This window comes from Triticum dicoccoides, chromosome 7B (assembly GCF_002162155.2).
Source record: "Triticum dicoccoides isolate Atlit2015 ecotype Zavitan chromosome 7B, WEW_v2.0, whole genome shotgun sequence".
NCBI classification, from domain to species: domain Eukaryota; kingdom Viridiplantae; phylum Streptophyta; class Magnoliopsida; order Poales; family Poaceae; genus Triticum; species Triticum dicoccoides.
Genome location: NC_041393.1, coordinates 202350408 through 202356084, shown reverse-complemented (window position 1 = coordinate 202356084; position 5677 = coordinate 202350408).

The following is a 5677-nucleotide window of genomic DNA, read 5'->3' as shown; positions in this document are numbered from 1 at the left end:
CTCAGGGTTAACAGCAATACCTTTACCAGATATTACATGACCCAAATAGGTCACTTCTGATAACCAGAATTCACATTTAGAAAATTTGGCATAAAGGCGATGCTCTCGAAGTTTCTGCAACACTTGCCTTAGATGTTCGGCATGTTCTTCCTCGTTCTTGGAGTAGATGAGTATATCATCGAGGTAAACCACGACGAATTTATCCAAATACTCCATGAAGATTGAGTTCATTAACCGAGAAAAGGTGGCTGGAGCGTTGGTTAAACCGAAGGACATGACGGTGTACTCGTATTGGCCATAACGAGTAACAAAAGCCGTCTTAGGAATGTCCCCGTTTCTGATTTTGATTTGATGGTAGCCCAACCTCAAATCCATCTTGGAGAAGACTGAGGATCCAGCGAGCTGATCATACAGGTCGTTGATCCTGGGAAGCGGATATTTATTCTTGATTGTGACCAAATTGACAGGTCGGTAATCTACAACCATCCGGTCCGTACCATCCTTCTTCTTGACGAATAGGACGGGGCAAGCCCACGGAGATGAACTAGGGCGGATGAAACCCTTTTTCAAGGATTCATCGAGTTGTTTCTTAAGCTCGGCTAGTTCTAGGGGTGCCATCTTATAGGGTCTTCTAGCAATCGGAACGGTTCCTGGAATGAGGTCTATTACGAACTCAACATCCCTGTCAGGTGGAACACCTGGCAATTCCTCTGGAAAGACATCCGGGAAGTCACGGACTACCGGAACGTCCTCAAGGTCTGGCAAAGGGCTGGCGTTAAGAGAATATAATTGTCGCTTGGCTATTCGGGTCAAGACATTGACTATCTTCCCCGAAGGATGGGTGAGTTGAACAGTCGTAGAGAAGCAATCAATTTGGGCATGATGAGCTGACATCCAGTCCATACCCAGAATGATATTAATATCTGAAGATTTAAGGGCTATCAAAGATGCGAGGAAAACAAGTCTGTCGACTTGGATTTCGTTTCCATGGCTTACTCTAGAAGTTTGCCATTTGGATCCCGGAGTTTGGATTACCATAGAGGTTGGCATATCACCGAATGCGATGTTATGCAAGCGAGCATAATTTTCAGATATAAAAGAATGAGAGGCTCCTGTATCGAAAAGAACAGATGCCGGGTGGCAATTAACAAGAAGCGTATCGAGAACGACGTTGGGATCCTCTTGAGCTTCTTCGGCAGAGATACAGTTGACATGGCCACGTGAAGCGGTGACCGGTTTAGCATGAAACACTTTCCCTGTCGGCTTGCCACGGCCAACAGCTTTAGCAGATTGATTGGGGTTGGTCTGGGGGCATTCACGCATATAGTGACCAGATTCCCCACACTTGAAACAAGTCACGGAACTGGTACGTGGAGGAGCATTATTGGTTGGACCTCCATAGGGCTTGGCCGGTGCAGACTGTTGAACGGGGCGAGGCGCCTGGAAAGATGGCCTCGGTGTGAACCTGGGTGGCAGGGCGGTGTTGGGTACCCACACGCGGCGCTTCTGAGGACCAGCACCGGATGAGGAACCCATATCACGTCCATGCTTGCGTGTTGCGTCATAGTCAGTCTGACCAGTTTCAGCACTGATGGCTTTGTTGACAAGTTTCGAAAAAGATGTGCACTCATGCAGACGGAGGTCGCGGCGAAGCTCAGGACTAAGGCCCTTACGGAACCTTGCTTGCTTCTTGGCGTCAGTAGACACTTCCTCAGTTGCATATCGTGCGAGATTACCAAACTCCCTGCTATAGGCATCCACAGAAAGTCGGCCTTGGGTGAAACTGCAAAATTCTTCACGTTTACGGTCCATGAGACCCTCCAGAATGTGATGTTCACGGAAAGCCTCGCTGAACTCAGCCCAAGTAGTGACATGGCCCGCTGGGCGCATAGCTCCATAATTCTCCCACCATAGACTGGCGGGGCCTTCAAGATGATATGCAGCAAAGGTGACCTTGTCAACCTCAGCTACTAGCGCGGAACGCAGCTTGTGAGAGATACTTCGAAGCCAATCATCAGCGTCGAGAGGCTCGACGGAGTGGTGGAACGTGGGTGGATGCAATTTGATAAAATCACTGAGTGACACCACGTTAGCCCTCTGATGGTGTGCTGTATTCTGTTCAATACGCTCCAACAAACGGTTTGTCTCCCGCTTGTTTCTCTCTGCTTCCATCATAACCTCGGCTAGTGAAGGAGGATGAGGCAGATTTTCATTCCTGGCTTCACTGCCTTCGGCCTGCTCTTGAGAAGCAGGGTTAGCGCGCGTGTTGACCATCCTAGGTAAACAAGACAATGATTTAGTCAGGATGATAAAATTCCGACATAGGATAAAAATGCAAGGAATGACTCGAAATGCAAGATGATCATCCGTATGACATGGTAGATACAGAAACTGCTTCTTTATTCCATCGTCATACACACCATACAGGGTTTAGTACAAGACCAAACAAAGTACTATTACGGTGAAAAGAGGATTACATCTCATCGGAGACATTCCAAGCTCCTATACATTATTTTTCTACATCTCCGGAAAGAGTACAACTAGGTCATATCCCACGAGTCACGCAGGACGATAGACGACACAACTAGTGCAAACTAGTGATACTACCACTAACTCAGACCGATCCGTAGTAGTCCTCGTAAAAGTCACCTCCATAGCCTGGAAGTTCAACATGATCATCCGGAAACAGACGGTCTCGCGGAGCTTGTGGACCATAGGGGCTAGGATGAGGTCGTGGACCGACAAACGGTGGCCTGCGGGGACCGCGAGGTGGGGTGATGCCTCCTACATCACGCCAAACCATCACGTCTGGCAGAGCAGATCTCACAGGATAGAGATCGCGCATATCTGAACATCCAGCTTGCACCGCCGGTGCGAACCGAGTCAAAGTAGCCCAGTGATCAGCACGGGTATTGAAGAGCTCTAACCTTAAGGCCCGATTTTCACGGTCCTTATCCTCGAGCATCTCAGCAGTGGTGCGAGTCCGTGAATCCTCCTGAGTGGGGTCAGCATAAATAGCCTGGAGATACCCTTGTGCTCCCGGAAGTGATCCTGGCATATACCGGAAGTCAGAGTCCCGAAATAAACCAGATCTGACTCGCATAATGGTCATCATAGAGTAGGCGGCGTCCTGCACAGCCATCTCAATAGTAACCCTGAGTCCATAGGAGCAGTGAAGAGACTCGGTGGATCCAGGATAAGATGGAAATATCCTGACAGTGCAGAGATACTGGCTTTGATTAAAATCTTGGAATTGCTCTTCGACCGTGTACTCGGGATACCAGCGATATCCAGCCTCAGTCATTACCCTGACCAACTTAGCAGTATGGCCGGGTACATCTAGGCATCGAGTCAGGCGAACCACTTGATTGAGGTCGCGAGTGGCCATCTGAAAGCACAATCATAATGCAAAGGCATTAGAATTTCTAGCAAAATTTCGGCAGCATAACAGCTGTAAATGCTCAAAAAGGATTTTGAGACATTTGACAAAGGATTTCGTACACACTCAACATCATCATATCAAAGTTCTGAAACCATTCTGGCAACATAATGTGGTAGTAGATCTGAACTAGGCTTGTAACCACCAAACTTATAAGGTACTACTGATTAGTAACTCGTGATCCTGATAGAGAGAACAGATCCTAATTCCTTAACCCCCGGTAGAAGAATGGACTGACTCAGATCAGAAGTCATAAGGTATAAGGAGTAAAAAGAGCCTTACGTTCCATCCCACAAACAATTCCCCTACATATAACTAAAGAATTTCTAGACTCAACATCGACCAGTTTGGCTTGGAGAACCTACAGGCAGTCCGGCTCTGATGCCAACGCTGTCAGGACCCCGACTCGATGTCACATCGATCTAGCTGGTAACACCTCATATCACTTTGCGGCCTCACGCACGGTATCCCCACGGGTGTCGTCTTACCTTTTCTCGGGACCGTTTGCGCCTTTTGGCTCACGTATATGATAGTGTCGCTAGCATCCATATGATAAAGAGCCCGGGCTGACATGACTAGTCGTAAACCCAAAGTGGCACAGACTTACAGGGACAGGCATCCATGACCCAGCTTCGAACGTGTCGGTCATCAGCAAGTGGGTCCGGGCTGTAGCACTGGGCTAGCAGGACTCCGGTACTCAAAGCGTGACATTTCCCCGAAGGGACAGACACAGGAACGAAGAAGGACACATGCCGGCCAGCCTAAGTGTTCCAGAGCAGTAGCAAGCTACCATGGCTCAGCGGTAACACTAGGAGACATTTCCCGGTAAGAGAGGCTACCAAAGATAAACAACTAGATAGTCAGATCCCACACATACCAAGCATTTCAATCATACACACAATATGCTCGATATGTGCAAATACAACGAAGCATCACAACATGACTCTATGACACAAGTACCTTATTTAAGGCTCAGTGAGCCATACATAACATACACAAAGGTACGGGTCTCACGACCCCACATACAAGTCATACAGTCATACAAACCAGCAGCGGAAGTAACTTGTCTGAGTACAGACAACTAATAAAATAAAAGAGGCTTGGAAAGCCTAGCTATACTACGTGGTCCATCACAAGCTCAGGGTCACCACCTGGGTCTTTAGCCTACTCGTTGATGTCAACGTCTACATAGAACCCATCAGAAGGGGTTGCAGCGTCTTCTGTAAAAATGTAGATTATAGCAACATGAGTACAAAGGTACTCAGCAAGACTTACATCAGATCCTACATACATGCATGTTATCAAGAAGGGTTGGTGGAGTTATTGCAGCAAGCCAGCTTTGACTCTTGGCTAGACTATCCTACGAGACTTCAACTTGAAATGGTTTTGCGCACACGAGTCCACTACTCACCAATTCAATACACTACCGAGGATCCACCTCCGTCTTCCTACGGAAGAGCCATCCTCGGCACTCACACTTATCTTGAGGCTTTTAACAGTTTCCATTTACTTGTCTATGAACTGTATAGGCAACCAAGTAGTCCTTTACCGCGGACGCGGCTATTCGAATAGATCATGTTAACCCTGCAGGGGTGTACTTCTTCATACACGCTCTCACCACTTACCGTCGTTTACACGACATGTACTCGACAACCTTCAAGCGGAAGCCCAACGTGGGTGTCGGCCACGACCTACCTAATCACCTAAGCCTCCAGTCCAGGTTTATCGCCTATTCAGGTTCCATCCGCAGGGAGTCCGGCCGAGGTTTCCCATACGGCCCCGAACGATGTGAACAGGGTTCCCGAGATACCTAACGGGTATTCGGTACACCGTGCCACGTACCTACCGCATCACAGCCCACCCCTACGGTCAGCGCTGTCCACGGCCTCCAGTAGGCTACAAACACCAGAAACTACTTGCAACTCCTGGACAGAGAGCTAGGGTGAATAAGAAGTCGAGCGGGGTCATATTTCAGGGCCCAATGCATGGTAGTAGCTGTATCTTAAATCACGCATACAGATCTCAGTGCTTAAGGTCGGCTTCAATGAAACAACCCACCATGTACTCCTACATGGCCTCTCATCGATACCTTTACCAAATCGTGTTCACCACACCACTCTCATTACCGACATAATCATTTGACTCTAGCCCATCACCCAGATGAACCAGACCTGACACGACTCTAAGCATAGCAGGCATAGCAAGGTAGGAACAACACATACATATGGCTCAAACAAC